The sequence below is a fragment of the Pristis pectinata genome, chromosome 33, assembly GCF_009764475.1.
Source record: "Pristis pectinata isolate sPriPec2 chromosome 33, sPriPec2.1.pri, whole genome shotgun sequence".
Taxonomy (NCBI): Eukaryota; Metazoa; Chordata; class Chondrichthyes; order Rhinopristiformes; family Pristidae; genus Pristis; species Pristis pectinata.
In genome coordinates, this window is record NC_067437.1 from 2,570,747 (window position 1) to 2,591,149 (window position 20,403).

The window sequence follows — 20,403 nt, forward strand, 5'->3', positions numbered from 1 at the left end:
AGTAAACCTGATCCACATGAAATAAAAGGACATTTGCACCTCATTCACTGATCCTTCCTTGCTTAACGCATTGTTCAAGATCACATAGGTTTAGAAACCACCTTTTGTATCCATGTGGGGACATGACAAAAATGTACCCTCACTCACCTTGAAAAATTGGTAATTGGGAATTGGTTTATTATTGTCACATGTACTGAGATACAGGTGAAAAGCTTTTGTTTACGTGCCATCCAGACAGATCATTCTGTACATAAATACATTATGTATCAAGAGGATAAAAAACAGAATGCAGAATGTAGTGTCACAGCTACAGAGAAAGTGCAGTGCAGGTAGACAAATAAAGTGCAAAGGCCACGACAAGGTAGATTAAGAGATCAAGAATTCACCTTTATTGTTCAAGAGTCATATAACAGCGGGATAGAAGCTGTCCTTGAGCCTGGTGGTACGCGTTCTCAAGCTTTTGTATTTTCTCCCTGATGGGAATGGGGAGAAGAGAGAATGTCTGGGGTGGGAGGGGTCCTTGATTATATTGGCTGCTTTCCCAAAGCAGCAGGAAGTATAATCGGCTGGTTTTCATGATGTGCTGGACCGTGTTCACAACTCGCCGCAATTTCTTGCAGTCTTGGGCAGAGCAGTTGCCGTACCAAGCTGTGAGGCATCCGGATAGGATGCCTCTGTGGTGCATGTGTAAAAATTGGTGAGCATCATCAGAGACATTCTTAGCCTTCTAGGGAGGTAGAGGCGCTGGTGTGCTTTCTTAGCCAAGAGGTGGATGATGAGGTGGAAGAGAGAGTGATGTTAGACAGCAATCCATTGGGTCACAGCAGTTAAAATAAGGAGGAAGGGGATGATGTTACTTCTGCCTTGCAGGGTTAGCACCAAGCCTTCACAATGACACTAACATCTTATTTTGTACTGAGAACTTGTCAAGTGATGGGTTGACAGTGTGCCCTTGCAGTTGCTTTCTTTTCTACTCAATACTCTGAGACAGGTCCCAGTAGGTGTTCAGAGGCTACTGATCATTTTGGTATTGGTATCGGTATCAGTTTATTATTGTCACTTGTACCGAGGTACAGTGAAAAACTTGTCTTGCATACCGATCATACAGATCAATTCATTACACAATGCATTGAGGTAGTACAGGGTAGAAACAACAACAGAATACAGAGTAAAGTGTCACAGTTATAGAGAAAGTGCATTGCAGGTAGACAATAAGGTGCACGGCCATAACAAGGTAGATTGTTAGGTCAAGAATCCATCTCATCATATAAGGAAACCATTCAATAGTCTTATCACAGTGGGATAGAAGCTGTCCTTGAGCCTGGTTGTATGTGCCCTCAGGCTCCTGTATCTTCTGCCTGATGGGAGAGAAAAGAGATTGACCCAGGTGTGTAGGGTCTTTGATTATGCTGGCTGCTTCACCAAGGCAGCAAGAGGTATAGACAGATTTTCGATGCTTTGCAGAGTAACTCCATAACCATGCTTTGTTTTTTATGTCATGCTTTGCACATTACTGGGTGTTAGAAATTCACACTTTAAATTTGAAATTTCAGATTGAAATCACTTCTCCTTCCTATTTTTCCATGCAATCCGACACGATCCTCACAGCCCTTCAGCTCAAGCCCCTCGGGTCTTCCACCACCTGTCTAGACCTTAAACTTTGAATTCCCCCCATCAGGTGGCCATCTTTCCCTCCCCAAACCCAGGCCACTAATTATATCTTGAAGAGTCATCGACCCATCGAGTAATACAGCACAGATACAGGCCCTTTGGCCCAACCAGTCCATACTGATGGTGCCCACCCAGCTCGTCCCAATTTCCTGCATTCATCCCCTCCAAGCCCCTCCCCTCCATGTACCTATCCAAGTGCTTCTTAAATGATCCTGTTGTACCTGCCTCACCCACTTCCTCTGGCAGCTCGTTCTACACACTCACCACCCTCTGCGTGAAAAAGTTGCCCCTCAGGTCCCTTTTAAATCTTTCCCCTCTCACCCTAAACCTATGCCCCCTAGTTTTGGACTCCCCTACCCTGGGGAAAAGACTATTACAGTCCACCTTATCCATGCTTCTCATAATTTTAAACACTTCTATAAGGTTGCCCCTCTTTCTCCTACATTCCACTTCTCAGAGTCTTCACACAGTCAGCCAAGCCAATGCTCCCACTTTAAGTAATCCACACACCCACCCCCAATCATGCCTCTTCTTTCCTTCCCTCTCTTTTTTCTACCCCACTTTTTTCTCCTTTCCTTTGACCCCTCCCCCGGTGGATCTGCTCTCCCCTCCTCCCCCACACCTGCCTATCCCTATCTCTTACCTGCATCTCCCTATCACCACCCTGTGCCCACCCCACCTCCCCTCTTTTGTCCACCTACCACTGCCCTGCTTTTCCCACCAATATATTGGGCTCCCCCTTTTCCTATCTTCAGTCCTGAAGAAGGGTCCTGACCCAAAATATTGACCACCTACTTTTCTCCATGGATGCTGCCTGGCCTGCTGAGTTCCTCCAGCATCATAATGTTTTTCAGCCAAGTTGGATCACTATTGTGCCCTGCTCTCCAGGCTGCTGATTTTCAGAAGCATTGTGGGAATAAATAAGTTCTATTCCAAGTAGAATCTGTCATGGTTCCAAGTGCTGGCCCTCGATTCAGCCCCATTGATGGTGCCTTGTTGTGCAGCACATGGATTCCATGCACCACTAATCACATAACGACACACACCTGAGTCCCATCAGGAGACTAGCATAAGAACCCTGGTTTCATTAGCTCTGGTTGCCAGAGTATTGGTCCACCTCAGGGTATCTTTTGTTACCTGGCTGCTTGGAGCTGGCAACTCCAGAGCAGTCCTGGTTTTGCTGTGTCTCCTTGAAAAATCCTGTTTCTGTGTTGGGACTCTGTCTCAGAGCCCTGAGGCAAGACTCCTGGTTGCTGCCTGTGTTTTGTTCTGAGGAAACATCCTGACTCCAGTCTCGTACTGGGGTTCTGCATTTGGGTTCTCTGTGATCTTGTGTGACATTGTGACAGAAGTAGGCTATTTGGTGCAACAGGTCCATTGCTGGTGTTTATGCTCCATGTGAGCTTTATTCCCACCCATAACATCAGTCTACCTTCATGTGTTTATCTATTAATCTGTTGATTCCTTTCTTCCTCTCTTCCATCCATTCTTTCCTTTTTTCTTTCTCTTATGTTACTATCAGAATCAGGTTTATTAACTCTGACATTTGGTGAAATGTCATTTTGTGGCAGCAGCACAATGCAATGACACTAAAAATAACTATAAATTACAAAAATAGTGCAAAAAGAAAAGGAATAATGAGGGAGTGTTCATGGACCATTCAGATATCTGATGGAGGAGGGGAAGAAGGTGTTCATAAATTGTTGAATGTGGGTCTTCAGGCTCCAAGGGTAGTAATGAGAAGAGGGCATGTCCCAGGTTCTGAGTGTCAGTGATGGATGCTGCCTTCTTGAGGCATTGTATCTTGAAGATGCCCTTGATGGTGGGGAGGGTTGTGCCTGTGATGGAGTTGGCTGGGTCTACAACCCTCTGCAGCCTCCCCCCCCCTTCTCTCTCATTCCTTGTTTCTGTCTCTTGCTTCCCCCTCTTTCCACCTGTTGCTGATGATGGTAATGACTCTAATACCTCATTAACTGTATTTATTGTTAGCTTTTGCTTCTACAAAATCATTTTGAAATTTAAAAAAAAAACTCCTTGTTTAAGCAGTGAAGTTCTGTTTTGTTAATGGCACTAAATTGCTTTTTAATTCAATGTTGTATTTAAAGAATCCATCCGTCGAGGTGGCAATGTGACAGACCTCCCTCTTAGCCTTTTGTACCTTGAAGTGTGAATCCTTGCTGTATATCATCTGATGGTCTCTCAGCCCACCCCCTGCTTTTACCAGATATCTATCCAACTGGCTAGGTCATTCTTATAGATTAGAAGAACACAATTTCAATCCACATAATACTAGTTTACTGCAGTGAGGAATCATCTAGTAGATATTTTCACAAGAAAGTTTTGCATTTAAGTGGCACCCATCAAAGTCCAGAACAGTGTCTTACAGCTTATTAAGTATTTCTGAATTTGTACACACCAAAACTATCTGATATTATGGTGTTCCTTTAAAGACAAATTCCTAAATAATATTTATTTCACCAACAACATGGCCCAGTGAATGGGAATCAGAGAAGGATGTACGTAAAAACAAGGGTGTACATAAACACAACAGCAGTCTGCTCTGCCACTTAATAAGATCCTAGTTGATCTCACTTGAACCTCAGTTCTATATTCTTATCTGTCTCCAGTAACCACTCACCCCTTGCTTAGGAAGAACTTATTTAACACTGCCTTAAAAATATTCAAAGATTCTCTTCACCTATGGGCAGTGAAGGCAGAGTTCCACAGATCTTCAACAATCTACTTAAAGATGTATTTTTATGCAGTGACCAGCTAATCCTAGATTCCCCCACAAGAGGAAACATCCTCTCCACATCTACCCTGTCAAGATCTTAGAGATATACAGCTGTTGGTTACAGATTGAGCAGATTTTGTAAGAGCAGCAGATTTCTTATCTCAGAGGACTTGAGTGAACTAAGTGGACTTTGAAACAATCAAATAGTTTCATAGCTTCTGATACTCCTTCCACAACGCAGGAAGGAGCAATTGAGACATTGGTTGTGCAGTGTTTCACCAGTGGTCTTGCATCTTACTGGGCTTGACATCAAACCCATAATACAGGGGCAGGTCCAATGCTCTCCTCACTCCTCAATCTTCTTCCTGAAGTGCTGACTGTTCATTTCCCTCCATAGATGCTGCCTCTGGAGTTCCTCCGGCTCCTCTGTTTTGCTGCAGATTTCCAGCCTCTGCAGCCTCTTGTGTCCGACTCACCTTCCTGTTGTCCCTTCAGTTCTGCTTTACCAGCTGCTGACCCTCTGAGCAGAACCAGAAGAATTCTGTTAATCTTTAAGATCCACACAGCAAATTGAACGTGTTGGAGTTTCTTCACCAAGAGAATGTGTTGTGAGGGAAAATAACATAAGCTTATAACTGTTCTGCTTTGATTGGCTTTCTAGGAGATTTGGTCTGGTTTTACTTCAATATTCCCTCAATAGCCACTCACCCCAAGAGATTACAACAGTGTCTTACTGAGATATTGTGGCCATTAACTGCCCCAAGGCGAGAAGCCAATAATGAGACCCTCAGAGTGAGTAATGAGATCCTCTGGGGCAGTAATTACACCCTGAGGGAGAGCAAGAACTGCCATCTCTGAAACAAGCTAATGCATCCTTCCACACTCTTTGCACAATGCAGACGAATGTTTCATTGCCTCGCCTATGTCTCCTTTATGACACACCGAATAATATTCATTGGTTATGACTGGAGGAGGAATCTGAAAATATGTAGCGTGTCCCTGAAATCCATGAGAATTGGGCACAGTTAGCAAGGCCATCATTCATTTAACATCCATTAGAGGATAAGAAAAAGATGCAGGTGTTGGCCATGCTGTTCTGCTCTTTGTTCTGCTCATCTGGAACTACCTGTCCTGAATGCGGAAGAACTTTCAGAGCCAAGATTGGACTCATAAGCCACTTGAGAGCCCGTAAATAGATCAACGGAACGAAGACCATCATCCTCGACCTTGAGGGATAGCCATGACAATGACGAGATCACAGCTAACCTGATCTTGGCCTCAGTCCCACTCTGCGTCATCTAAAAATGTGTTGGCTCAGCCCTGAATACATTCAGTGTCCACATCTGTCTGGGGTTGAGCCCTTGATCTGAATGGTTTGTTAGGCCATACTGGAAGATGTTTTGGGTTTGGAGTCACGTATTGGGCAGATTGGATAAGAAAAGCAGATGTCCTTGCGTAGATGACTTTAGTGAACCAGGTGGGTGAATTCAAGTTACCATCACTGATCCTGATACCAGAGTGTACGAGCAGCAACTGAAATCCTGGGTCATGCAGATTATTGCATTGCTCACCTTACACCTTCACAGGCTTTACATCAAACCAAACTGAAGGGATGTACGAGCCGTCAAGGTTCCATAGACCTTTGGATGGATTCTTTAAACTCTAAAGTTAAAACCAACTTTGTGCCATTAATGAAAAAAAACTTTACCACTAAAACAAGTTTTTTTTAAATTTCAAAGGGATTTTGCAGAAACAAAAGCAAACAATAAACACATTTAACGAGGTATTAGTCATTGCCTTCATAAGCAACAGGTAGAAAGAGAGAGGGGGAGCAGGAGGCAGAGAAACAAAAAACATAGAATACAGAACAGCACAGGACAGGCCCTTCGGCCCACAATGTCTGTGCCGAACACAATGCTAAATTAAACTAAATCCCTTCTGCCTGCATATGGTCCATATCCCATTCCCTGCACATTCAGGTGTCTATCTAAAAGCCTCTTGAACGCCTCTATCATATCTGCCTTTACCACTACCTCCGGCAATGCGTTCCAGGCACCCACCACTCTGTGTATAAAAAAAACTTGCCCTGCACATCTCCTTTAAACTTCCCCCCTCTCACCTATGCCCTCTAGTATTCAACATTTCTACTGTGGAAAAAAAGATTGTGTCTGCCCTATCTTTGCCTCACATAATCTCCCTTGAGCCCCTGACACTCTATGGTCTACATAAAATCTGTGGCTGGTTTAAGAAAGAAAAGTGTCACCTTTAATGACAGTGGAATGGCGCAAATATTTTATCACAAATGTCTTGTGTTGAAGTTTGTTGATAATACAGAAATAGGCAGGAAAGTAAGTTGGGAGGACTTATTCTGCAAAGGGTGAAAGTTAGGTTAATTGGGTGGGAGAAACTATCGAAATGAAATTGAGAAAATGTGAGGTTATCAATTTTGGTCAGACGAAGAAAAACGATATTGTTTTATGTGTGCAGAGTACATGAAACACTGAATGTATGTACAGCAGGTAAGCAAGCGTGTTGTTGGCCATTTTTCCAACATGTACTTGAGTGAAGAGTAGGGAATAAAAACAGTTTGGTGGTGAAGTGTCATCAACCTGAAACACTAAATCTTTCTCTATCCACAGTTTGCTGCCTGACCTGCTGAATATCTTCAGCACTTTCTGTTGCAATTTCAGATTTATGGACAAGAAAAGTTTAGAAGGATATGGGGCAAATGCAGGCAAATGGGACTAGCTCAGTCAGGTAACTTGGTTGGCATGGCCTAGATAGGCCAAAGGGCCTATTTCCATGCTCTAAATTGGTAAAATGGTTTATTACCGTTATCTGTACTGAGGTACAGTGAAAAACTTGTCCAGCATGCTATCCATCCAGATCATTTCACTACATCAGTACATTGACGTAGTACAAGGGAAAACAATAACAGAATGCAGAATAAAGTGTTACAGTTACAGAGAAAGTGCAAGCAGACAAACAATAAGGTGCAAGGCTATAATGAGGTAGATTGTGAGGTCAAGAGACTATCTTATTGAACTAGGGAACTATTCAATAGTCTTATAACAGCTGATGACTCCATTTCCAATATCTGCAGGTTTTTTTTGGATTTTCATCAAAAGTAGAGAAGTTTTGCTACCCTTATAAGATGCCAGTGAGACCACATCTGGAATGCTGTGTAGCATTTTTGTCTCTTTGTATAAGGAAAAACATAGTTGCTTTACAGAAAGTTCAGAGAAGGTTCATTAGATTCACTATGTTCACTGGTATGAAAGGGATACCTTACAAGGAAGGACTGAGTAAACTGAGTGTATTTTCTTTGAAGTTCAGAAGAATGAGAGGTGATCTGATTGAGATGTACAAGATCCTGAGATGATTCAAAACTCTGAGGGAGGTTAGGGGTTTGGTGATGGGTTTAGATGTTCGGAGTTTGGTGATGAGTTTGCTTGGAATTATAGTATTGAAGGTGGAGCTGTCGTCAATAAACAATAGTCTAACGTAGGTGTCTTTACTGTTCAGATGCTCCAGAGATGGGTGTAGGGCCAGGGAGGTGGCATCTGCTGTAGACCTGTTTCAGCGGTAGGTCAACCATCTAAGACAGAAAGGCGGCAAACTCTTTCTTCTCAGTCTTTGGAACTCTCATCCTCGAAGGGCAGTGGAAGCAGAGTCTTTGAATATTTTGAAGGCAGAGGTAGAAAGATACTTGATAAACAAGGGAATGAAAACCTTCTGGTGGTAGGCAAGAATGAGAAGCTGAGGTTATACTAGAGGGTATAGCTTTAAGGTGAGAGGGGGAAAGTTTAAAGGGGATGTTTTTTTTAAGAGTTTTAGGTGCCTGGGGTGGGGGTGGAAGCAGATACAACAGTGGTGTTCAAGAAGCTGTTAGACACATGAATATGCAGAGAATGGAGGGATATGGATCATATGCAGGCAGAAGGGATTCTGTATAATTTGGCATCATGTTCAGAACAAACATCGTGGGCTGAAGGGCCTGTCCTGTGCTGTACTGTTCTATGTTCTGTTTTCTTATAATCAGATTAGCCATGAGTTTATTGAAATGTGGAGCAGGCTTGAGGGGCTGAGACTGAATCCTCAGAGGACTGCGAAGGCTGAGTCATTGAATTTATTCAAGGATGAGATAGACAGATGTTCGAACAATAGAATCAAGGGGTATAGGGATCAACAGGAAAGTGGACCTCAATCCAGTGTCAGATCAGCTATGATTATATTGAATGGTGCAGCAGGCTGGACGAGTTGCACGGCCAATTCCTGCTCCTGTTTCTTATGTATCTCCTTAGAAATGTAGCCACAATAGCGATGTGAAAAACAGGCAGACATTGTGCACTGCAAGCCCTGCAAGCAGTGGTGTGATTAACGATCATTTCATTTGTTTTAGGTGCTGATTATGGGTTTGCTGAGATAATAGGGAGAACTCCCTTGCTGTGAGATCCTTCACCTTTACCTAAAGGAACAGATAGGACATTAGATAAGATACGTTTAGTCACATGTACATCGAAACACACAGTGAAATGCATCTTTTGCATAGTGTTCTGGGGGCAGCCCACAAGTGTTGCCACACTTCCGGCACCAACATAGCATGCCCACAACTTCCTAACCCGTACATCTTTTGGAATGTGGGAGGAAACCAGAGCATCCAGAGAAAACCCATGCAGACATGGGGAGAATGTACAAACTCCTCACAGACAGCGGCCAGAATTGAACCCGGGTCGCTGTAATAATATTACGCTAACGGCTACACTACCGTGAGGTGCACTGAAATCTCAGTTTCCAAAGTGGGGCTTAAAGCCACAAGCTCATCTCAGAAGTAAAAGCTCTACCCACAGAGCCACACATTTGCTGAACACCTCTTCTTAGCCCAGAGATATTTTTACAATTCCCAGCATCACCATCTCATCAGTCAAACTCAGCTGGAAAGCTGCCATTAAGCTGGAAGGAGTGAAGTTGGGACGTTATGTCGCAGTTGTTCTAGACACTGGTGAGGCTGCATCTGGAGTATTTAGTCCATTTTTGGTCTCCCTGCCATGGGAAAGATGCCATTAAGCTGGAAAGAGAGCAGAGGAGATTCACAAGAATTCTGCCAGGACTCAAAGGACTGGGTTACGGACAAAGGTTGGGCAGTGGTGGACTTTATTCATTGGAGTGTAGAAGACTGAGGGGTGATCTTTTAGAGGTATATAAAATCATCAGGGGCATTGATAGGTTGAATGTGCACAGGGTTGGGGAATCAAGAACTTGAGAGCATAGGTTTAAGGTGAGTGGGGAAAGATTTAGTAGGAACCTGAGGGGTAATATTTTCACACAGTGGTCAATAAATGGAACGAGCTGCCAGTGGAAGTGGTTGAGGCAGGTACATTAATAACATTTAAAAGGTACTTGGACAGGTACATGGATGGGAAAGGTTAAAAAGGATATGGGCCAAACGCGGGCAAATGGGACTAGCTTAGATGAGCATCTTGGTCGGCATGGACCAGTTGGGCTGAAGGGTCTGTTTCCGTGCTGTATGACTCTATGGCTATGACTCAGCCAATTCAGGCCAAGAATATTAATCCTTGGTCTTTCTGGCAGAAGCAATGGCCCCCTTATTTGTGTTTTGATGTGAAAATACTCAGACCTGGTGACTCAGACCTTATCCCACACTAAATCCTTCCGACCCAGCAACTCCCTCTGTCCCCCACCCCCGCTCACTGACCTACATCAACATCTAATGTGACAAAGCTTCCAATGAAAATTCTCAACCTTAAATCCTTCCTTGACCTCACCTCTCCCCTCCACTGTAGTCCAATATAGCCCTACAAGATCTCAAGAAGTTTGAGCCTCTTGTGTATCCCCCACTTCCTCCCCAACAACTGCTGTTACACCGGGGAAGTAAGCTCTGGAATTCCTTTCCCACCTCTCCTCCTCTCTCAGATCTAGAGAGGATATATCATCCCCAAGGTTATGGTCACATGTTATAGAGTCATAGAGCAATACAGCACAGATACAGGCCCTTTGGCCCTACAATTCTGTAAGGCCAGCACACACTGTGGCAAACATTTATAGTTCTAGAGGCACAGGAGACGGCAGATGCTGGAATCTAGAACAACACACAATCTGCTGGAGGAACTCAGTGGGTCAGGCAGCGTCTGTGATCTGTGGGGTGGGTAGGGGGAAGGAATTGTCGACGTTTTGGTTCGATACCCTGCACTGGTCCTGATCTAAAACGTAGACAATTCCCTCCCCCTCCCCCCCCCCCACAGATGCTGCTCGACCCCCTGAATTCCTCCAGCAGATTGTGTGTTGCTCCAGATACCAGCATTTGCCATCTCCTGTGTCTCCAACATTCATAGTTAGTTGTGCACAAATTGGAAGGAGTTCCAGTGTTTGGAAGTCGGAGACAGATATCCAGAAACTGCAGTACAAGATGTGTTACTTCTCCCCGTAAAGTGCTCATAAACAGCATCTCACTAACTGGGCCCCCATCCAAATACACTGGAGTCCTTGTCGTAATGTTACTGACACAGACAAAGCTCACCCAAGTACCTGTTAATGGGGCAGCACGTCTTAATTATCACCAAACCTCTCTGGCACTGAAACACATTATTGAATTTGGAGCCTCGTTCCCGTTACTATTGGAGATTTTTGAGTAACAGGTTTATGATTACTTTCGAGACAGGAGACTGCAGATGCTGGGGGGACTCAGCGGGTCGAGCGGCATTTGTGGGGAGAAAGGGACAGTTGACATTTCGGGTCGAAACCCTGCATCAGGACTGAGAGCGGGGAGGGGAGACGTCCGGTGTAAAGAAGAGGAGGGGAGTGGTGAGACAGGAGTTCGAGGTGATTGGTGGTCTGAGGAGAGGTGTAAGGTGACAGGCGGGGAGGGCAGGGGAGCGGGGGTGGGTTTGGGAGGCAGTGGTGGGTGAGGGATAGATGGAGGCAGACAGAGAGGAAGAAAAAAGGGGGTGGGAACATATGGAGTGAGGTGGGGGGAGGGTGAAGGTGGAGACAACTGCGGGAGACAGCGAGGCAGGAACACAGCGCTCCCAGTGCTGGACCCTGATAAGTAAACGAGGTGAGAATGGGAACCATTAGGGGAGAGGCATATGGCAGATGGAACCAGGAGGGGAGGGGCGTGATGATGGATGAAGGGGGGCTGGGGGGAGTCAAAGTTGAGTTCATTGTCAGATGCACAAGTCCATGTGTGCACAGGTGCAATGAAAAACTTACCTGCAGCAGCATTTCAGGCACAGAGCATCTCATAAGCAGCATTCACAAGAAAAATATAAATTATGTACAATTTTTACAAGAAAGAACACAATTAGAACAAAAAAAGTCCATTTTAATGCAAAGTGATCAAAAACGGGAGGGCTGAAGGTCAGGAGGAGAGGGGTGGGGGGGAAGGGCAGGGGGGAAGAGGGGAACAAAGGGGAGGGTTACCTGGAATTGGGAACTTCAATATACATGCCATTGGGTTGTAGATTATCCAGGCGAAATAATATACGTCGACAATTCCTTTCCTGCCACAGATGCTGCTCGACCCACTGAGCTCCTGCAGCAGATTGCTTGGTACTTATGGTTACATTAAACTTCACCTTTTCACTCTCTCAATCTTTCTTTCTTTCTCCTTATTTTACTTTCTGATTGGACATTACAGTCATTGTTCTGACTGACACTTGATTAGCCACAGGGCTGCTCATTAGCAATTCTTTGAGATCTGTTGAGAAAATGCACAGACACTTGTCTTGTTTGATCAGGTCTTGGCTTTGTATTGTCCTCATTGGATGCATTGTTGACAGGAACCTACTGAGCAGGACCCCTTCGAAAGGCTGCAGGAAAATAAAGAGCAGGCTGATGTCTTTTGTTTTACTTAACTTACATTTATGTGAGGTGCCTTCAAAGAAACACTTGCATTAATATAGCACCCTTTACATCCCTTTTGGGCTTGGGAGGCAATAAACTACTTCTGAAGTGTAGCCATTGTTGTAATGTAGGTGACATGGCGGCCAATATTTACACAGGAACCTGCCTCAACATTTGAGTAGTATCATTATTGAGTACTGTCATACAATAGTATTATTTAAGAAGCACTTGGATAGGTACATGGAGGGGAGGGTCTTGGAGGGATATGCGCCAAATGCAGGGAATTGGGACTAGATGGGATGGGTCGGCACGGACTGGTTGGGCCGAAGGGCCTGTATCCGTGCTGTATTGCTCTATGACCCTATCCCATATACAGCTGTGTGGTTACATGGGTTACTTGGGGATATAGGAGCAGGGGTAAATGCTGCTTGGGACAACGATCCTTCCCTTCATCACAAAGAATGCCACGGGACCCTCCACACGCACCTGAAGGACCAGACAGGATGGTCACCAAACTCTCACCCAAACAACAGTCCCACCATCCACGTCGCACTCCCTCAGCACCGCACTGAGGTGTCAGCCTTAATTTTTGTGTGCAAGGTACTCGAATGGGATTTGCATGCCCAATGTTCATCTTCCAGGGGAATGTGCACCGTCACAGCAGCTACTGCAACAGAGGTACCGCACAACTGTGACTTATTGCTGTGTGCACAGATCAGTCTGATATCCCCTCTCCCTGTATATCTGCAAGTGAATAATAGGCAGTGACAGATATGAGAGACAGATATGACCCATCCTACTGCACTTCCGCCTTCATGCCGTTCCATCTATGCAGTGCAGATTGAGGTACAGCCAGGCAAGGTAGCAGTTTGACCATCATCAACCATTTACTGTACTGATGATACAGAGTTATAGTCGCAGAGCTATACAACATGGAAACGCCTTTCAGCCCAACGTGCTGAACAACTTGCCTGACTTGAGCTAGTCACTCGTACCTGCGTTTGGCCCATATCCCTCTAAACCTGTCTTATCCGCGTGCCTCTCCAAGTACTTTGAAGTGCTGTAATTGTACCTGCCTCTACCACTTCCTCTGGCAGCTTGTTCCACATACTGACCACCCTCTGCGTGAAACAGTTGCCCCTCAGGTCCCCTTTAGGTCTGTTCCCTTTCATCTTAAGTCTATGCCATTTAATTTTGGTCTCCCATACCCTGAAAAAGACTTCAGCTATTCACCTTATCTATGCCCCTCACGATTTTATAAACCTCTAAGGTCAAACATAATCAGCCTGGGGTGTTGACGTAAAAGTACTATAAATCTCTGTTCCTACACTCACAAACTTTACCACCAAGTACTCTGGTCTGGTTGGCAGGCTGCCATACAAACCATGTACAGAGAGGTGAGCTTGGCTGCAGAGACCCTTAGCAGAGCCTTAAATGGACCCCAGCCCAATGGCTCCAGTTGATTGAGCCATGCCCCTCCTCACGTCTGTTGAGATGCTGTGACACATGGCGAGATTGTAAGCAACACTATATTCTACATTCTGCTTCTGTTCCCCTTTTGTACTACCTCGATGTACTTGTGTATGAAATTATCTGTCTGGATGGTATTGGTTTATTATTGTCACTTGTACCAAGGTACAGTGAAAAACTTGTCTTGCGTACCATTTGTACAGATTAGTTCATTACAGAGTGCAGTGAGGTAGTGCAGGGTAAAAACAATAACAGAATACAGAGCAAAGTGTCACAGCTACAGAGGAAGTGCATTGCAGGCAGGCAATAAGGTGCAAGGTCACATTAAGGTAGATTGTAAGGTCAAGAGTCCATCTCATCGTATAAGAGAACTGTTCAATAGTCTTATCACAGTGGGATAGAAGCTGTCCTTGAGCCTAGTGGTACGTGCCCTCAGGGCCCTGTATCTTCTGCCTGATGGGAAGGGGGAGAAGAGAGAATGACCCGGGTGGGTGGGGTCATTGATTATGCTGGCTGCTTCACCAAGGCAAGGAGAGATATAGACAGAGTCCATGCAATCAAAAGCTTTTCACTGTATCTTGGTACATGTAACAATAATAGACCCACTACCAATTACTGAACCAGTGGGATTTCATGAATCACCCTCAATCACCGATTCGTGGTCTCATTTCAAGGAACCTTTCCTGGTCTCACAATCCTCATCTACTCAGTTTCAACAGTGATAAGGGATTGAATTAAGCCGAGACCAAAACAAGGGACTCATGCAGGACCCCAGGGGGAAGCTCTCTGGGTTTCACCAGCCACAAGGTGGTCCAGTTCAGGACACATTCTGAATGAGGCAGGGGCGACATGACCACTGGATGCAAAGTCAACCCCCCTTCTGTGTGTGAATGTGGTAACTGGATCAGCAGTGGGCATTATCGCACTCCATGTTCGACACAAATTCAATGGAAGTATCATTGAGTCACCTTCCCTGACTGATGAAACCACACAGTGATTTATGAACCTCAATCCCAATTAATAAATGCTGCTCTTAGTTATAATCAATATCATAGATTGGGATGGCAGGATTCAGACAAAAAAAAAGAAGAAATGGCAATCTGCCTGTCTTTTGGTGACTTTCCTTTATACAAAGAAGTAATCCTTTCAGCACTTGTAGGGTTAAGAATTAGCTCTCACAAACACAGCTACCGTGGCACTAGGAATCACTAAAGCAGCAAGCTACATGCAATGCCGGGTACTGGAAAAGGCTGGCATCACAAGGCAAAGGGAAGGATGTGAGGTGGCATCAGGTGGAGGGGGCTGGATCTCTTTATTTATTGCTTTTCATTAAAAAGGTAGGAGGAACAAGAAGGTGGCGATGTGGATCTGTGCCTCGCAGCCCGTGCTCCGAAACATCTCCAGGACCCTGCCAATCCAATTGGCCAATCGCTGCTAAGATGATGGTCTGTAATTAGATAATTGGATTTTATGTATTGATATGGGAAAAGAGAGTGAGCGAAAGAGAGGGAGAAAGGTGCAGCAATTCAAGGCTTCGAAGCAGGAATATCCTTCCTCAGTCTCACCCAATCGAAGAGGACACATTTCATTATTTTTTCTTGGGAAAAGATTCCGTGAATCCAATCCAAGTCGGAAATTAGAAGATAAAAACCCCTTTTCTCTTCAGCTTTGATGATTGAATGGATCTGGCCGTACGCGAGGCTCTGCAAAGGTTTCAGGACTGTCACTCTGCGTTAACGGAGCAGCAGAAATTTCTACCTGTTATTCGGAAGCACAGTTTCAACTGAAGGTTAAAGGAAGGAGGGGGCGCAGAAAACGGCTTGTGTTCCTGCCTGCTGCAATCCATGTGCATTGATTTAGAGACAGCCGGTGAGCAAGGCAGAGCAAGAGAGGAAAGAGAAGCAAAGATATATATAGAAAAGAAAGCAGGAGAGAAAGAAAAGGCAGAAAGGAGCTTGCAGTTGAGAAATACCCGCACTGCTGTGTGACTGGAAATCTTAATAACTCGACAAAGGAGAGATTATTCCATTAACAAAAGGCTGAGAGTGCAAGCCACGCTGAATAGGGGTCCCACTGCAGGGTTTGAATCTGCAGGGGAGGGGAGGGAGAACCGGAGAAAGAAACCAGAGAGAGGGAGACGGAGAAAGCCATTGAAGAGGCGGAAAATGCTGCAATTGTTCAAATTGTCATCTGGAGAGACCAAGTGAGACCATCTCTGCTTCTCCCCCCTCTTCCCCAAGCAGGCAAAGGAAAGAGAAATGGGAATTGGGCAGTCCGAATGCAGGAAGACACGAGGCCTGATTGATTGATTTTTTAAGTCCCCTTCTTGAATTATCCTTTTTTAACTGCCTGTGAGAGGGGAACGTGGAAGGGGTAACAGGGGAATGCTCAGGCGCACAGTGCTTTTCGCTGCCAATCCAAGGTTGTGCTGCCATCTACTCTGTAACTGGGCAGAGAAGGGATCTTTGTTGCTTTGAGGAGATGGAAGGAGACGGAATACATAAGAGGTTTTTCATGAGAGACCAGGAGCAGCACAGAGTGGGTGAGTGGTAACCATGGTGATTGGGATATTGGGGGGGGGTTGGGATTGGCAGTGGTATGGGTGGTTGATGGTGGAGAGGGGGTGAAGGAGTATCAAGTGAGCAAGAGAAAGAATAGAGGCTGTGTGCAAGGCATTATATAAATTCAAATAATTATCAGTGGAAGAAGATTCAATAGTAACTTTGCAAAACGAATTGGAGGGGAAACACTCCCAAAGCATGAACAGGTGGACTGAAACAAATTGCATCTTTCTTTCAAAGAGTTAGCCCGCTGGGCCAAATGGCCTCCTTCTGTACATACATTTATTGTGAGACTAATGGAGAAATAAGCAAGAAGACGGTGGGCTTATTTTCAGAGGGAGATGGAGGCCCTTGGGGTAGTGTGAGGCGATAAAGGTATGAAACCCAATGAAGGCAGAGATCATGAAAAAATCTGGATTGAAAGACTGAAGGAGGCGAATGAGGTGGGCAGTGACTGGGGGTGTGATGAAGTAAGAATGCACAAGATAGAGAACGCAAAGAAAAAGGGAACACAAAAGGGCAGAGAAGTGGAGAGGCAGAGGAGAAAGAGAGAGAACAGACAGCAGAAAGTGCGAATGAAGATGGCAGAAGGAAATGGAATGGGGAAGCAAAACAGAAGTGTAAAGCAGACAAAGGAAGTGTGTGTAAAGCAGACAGGACATGGGGTTAATGGGTAAAGGACAGAGAGCGGAACCTGTGGGAGAAACATTTGAGAATGAATGACAGACAGATGCAGCGGGAGGGTAGATGAATGAAACTTGGCCTCTTGCCCTCTTCTTACTTCTGTCACTCCACCACTGGCAGCCCCGAAGGTCAGGAATTCCCTCCCCAAAATCTCTTGACCTCTCTCTACTCCTTTAATACGCTCCTTATAACCTTTGGTTTTCTCCGTGGCTTGATGTCAATTTTTTGCAGTTTAATACTCTTGTTAAGGACTTTGGGGTGTTTGATCATGTTAAAGCTGCCATTTCATTGCAAGGTGTTGTTGTTGATTTCAATCTCAGCTGAAATTGGATGGATTGGGCCTAGGGGGTGCCAAATCTCCAGGATTGCCCCAGCTTCTTGAGGAAATTAATGCTGCATACTTGACCTCCAGCAACCCTGAAGCAAAATAATTGAAGCATTTAAATAAACGTTTTGTTTGTATTCGTTTCCTTCAGCATTTTAACATTAGCTCTCAGCATATTGTAGATGATAATGGGGAGACGACCAGCTAATTGACAGCCAAAAGCCCTGACGTTGACTTGATTTTGTTCACCTTCTGATTGGCTGTGGGAAGAAGGATTGTCATGGAGATGGTGTCAGGTGACTAAAAGTGGGGGTAAGACAGAGGAGACGATTATTATGCCTCCAGGAAGGTGTCCCACCAGAGGTGGCACAATAATATGGAGCCTAGTTGCAACTGGAATCCCTGACCCTATTCCTTTTCTTTCTCATGACTTTACTGAGCTACAGTGAGGATCACAGCAGATCCAAATTACAAGGTTAGGTCAAACAGGTAGTGAGAAAAGTGTGAGAGAGCCAGCGTATCGCAAACAAGTTGATAGACCAGAGGCACTTGATCCAGTAAACTGACCTAGCGTAAAGACAATACTAGGTAGAGGTACATTGTTCATGATTAACAAGTCTCAGGTTCATTACTTACCTGTGCTTAACTAACCTACGTAAATCAATAGAGGATCTGGATTTACCCAGAATGGATACACTTGCCTTAGAAAGGATACCAGGTAGATTCATTGGATCGAGTCCTGGGTTGGGTCTGTAATTTTACCTTGTCCACCTCAATCAAATCTCAATTTTCAAATCAGTAAATCCCGACTGGTTTAGACCAGGATAAATAAATGGAAGCCATTCAAGGACCAGGGAACAAAGACTTAAAACTTTGGACCATAAATACAGAGGGAACATGAGGAGAAAGGTTTTTGCTCAGAGAGGAGTGTTGATCTGAAACGCACTGCCAGTGGATATAGGGTCAATGAGTGTCTTCAAAAGGGAATTAAATAGGCACTTAGGAGGGAATAATTTTCAGGAGAAGGAAGGCAGGGAGAATGGGACTGATAGGAATGTTCGACCAAAGGCTAGCATAGATGATAGAGTGAATGGCCCAAGTCTGTGCAGTGACAATCCTATGATCATAGATGATTTTATTGAAAAGATTCTGAGAGGGATTGATGAGGTGAAGGTTGAGAGGCTCTGTTCCCCTCTGGACAGCCTAGAATCAGGATGAGGATCTGGTTGTTTGGCACAAAGATGAGGAAAAGAAGATAGTGAATTTCCAGAACACCCTATTCCAGAGGGTTGTGAATGTTGAGTATGTTCATGGGTGAAGTCTGCAGAATTTTGGACTTGAAGAAAATCAAACAAAGATCAGGCAAGAAAACATATTGGGCTGGAGCATCAGCCATGATCTCATTGAACAGCAGAGAAGGCTCAAGAGACAGTATGATCTACTCCTGATCCTCTATCCTATGTTCTTAATAGTGCAGTGCTGCCAAAATGTGTGTATGTGCAGATAGCAACCAAGGGCTTGGTGCAGTGCCCTCAGATACTCGTGTTCCCTCTCTGAGATGAAGAAAGGTCATTCCAGCAAGTCCTATTCAGTCCTGCTGCAGGGCTTTCGACCCAAAGCATCGACAATTCCTCCCCCACTCCCCCCCCCCCCCACCAAACAGATGCTGCTTGATCTGCTGAGTTCCTCCAGCAGACTGTTTGCCATTTCATTAAGATCAGAAGGTCATTCATGTCCATGGAACCACAACCCCAAGGGGAGAGTGCTTTCAGGGAACAAAGCCCCAATCCAACCCCAACCCTATGGCTGGATCAGAACTATTCTTGGTCTCTATGGCACTCACAGCTCAGTGGTAATTCTCCTTCTTTCATCTCTGCGTCACTAGGCCCTGGGTTCAAGTCCCACTCCAGAGGCTTGAGTGCACAAATTTGCACTGAGGGGGACATTCCTTCATTGTCCTGGGCAGATTCCAGCTCTCAAAATCACCCAGCACAAAATGAGGAAGGTACAGAGGAGGGAGTTGCAATGTTGGAGATGTCACTGTTTGGTTGTGTTGTTGACTTTCCTGGCTGAACTCAGGACCTTACCCCCGGTGCTCTGGCCAACATTTATCCCTTCACTGACTCTGAAGTATTGAGTGCCGTAAAATCAAGTATTATCACAGCTTCTTTCTTTCTTTCTTTGACTTATCCGCTGGGCCGCTAACATTGACCAGATTTTGGATCTGTTCAGCAAGTCAATAGGATGCTTTGAAGTGATTCCTCACTGTGACTTTGTGGGTCACAGAAAGCTGTGGTTCAAAGCCTTGACTACAAAATTCTCAGCTGACATCCCACAGTGCAGTACCGAGGGTGTGCTACACTGTCAGAGTTTTGGAAGAGATTTTAACTGAGGCCTTTCTTTTCTCCCAGGGAATGTAAATGGTGCTTCTGGGGAAATAGAGGTGTTCTTCACAACAGCCTGGCCATTATTAATCTCTCAATTAACATCAACAATACTCATGATCAGATTGTTATGGGATCTTGCTGTGCACAAATTGGCTGTGCATTTCCTGCGTCACTTCACTTCAAATAAAAGTAATTCATTGGCTTCAGACTGCTTTGGAACAGACTGAGATATTGGAACAACTGCAAAAATCCTGATCTTTAAAGGTATTTTCAAGATGTTTTCAAGAGGTTCAGTGACAGTGTTTCCAGTCCTGTGCAATTGAGTGATGGGATGGTCATAAGGACCTCAGCTGGGCCAAGGATATCGAAGCTTGGTGTGTGGGGGGGGGGTGGTGGGGGGGGGAAGAGCAGTGTTAAGAGCAGGCTGTGACATGAGGAAAAAGCTTTGTGGATCTTGGTAAGTAGGGAGAAAGAAAATAAACTGAGGGGCTTTGGAAAGGATAGGAAGCAACTGGAGAGCACTTTCAAAGAGACAGCACAGATATGATGAACTGAATTAGCTTCTTTTAATTGCTACATGATTCCATGATCTCAAATCTGCTCTGAATTCTGGTCTAATTTCCTCCCTTCACTTGGCTAAGAATTTCATCCTTGTGGGGTTTTTTCCCAAAAATACGGAAACATTTGGTTTTATAACAGAGGTTAAAT

The 20,403-nt window shown here is 44.8% G+C and overlaps 1 protein-coding gene across 4 annotated transcripts in view; it reads left to right on the forward strand.

Annotated features, from left to right (window-relative positions):
* lrrc4ba (leucine rich repeat containing 4Ba) overlaps window positions 1–20,403 on the forward strand; it is a 158,081-nt gene that overhangs the window by 79,032 nt on the left and 58,646 nt on the right. Inside the window, exon 1 of one of the 4 annotated variants that reach the window (XM_052043270.1) lies at window positions 15,061–15,941. The exons of 2 other annotated variants lie outside the window; for them this stretch is intronic. The gene's annotated coding sequence lies outside the window, so the exon portion shown is untranslated. One more of the 4 variants, XM_052043271.1, reaches the window with a different exon arrangement.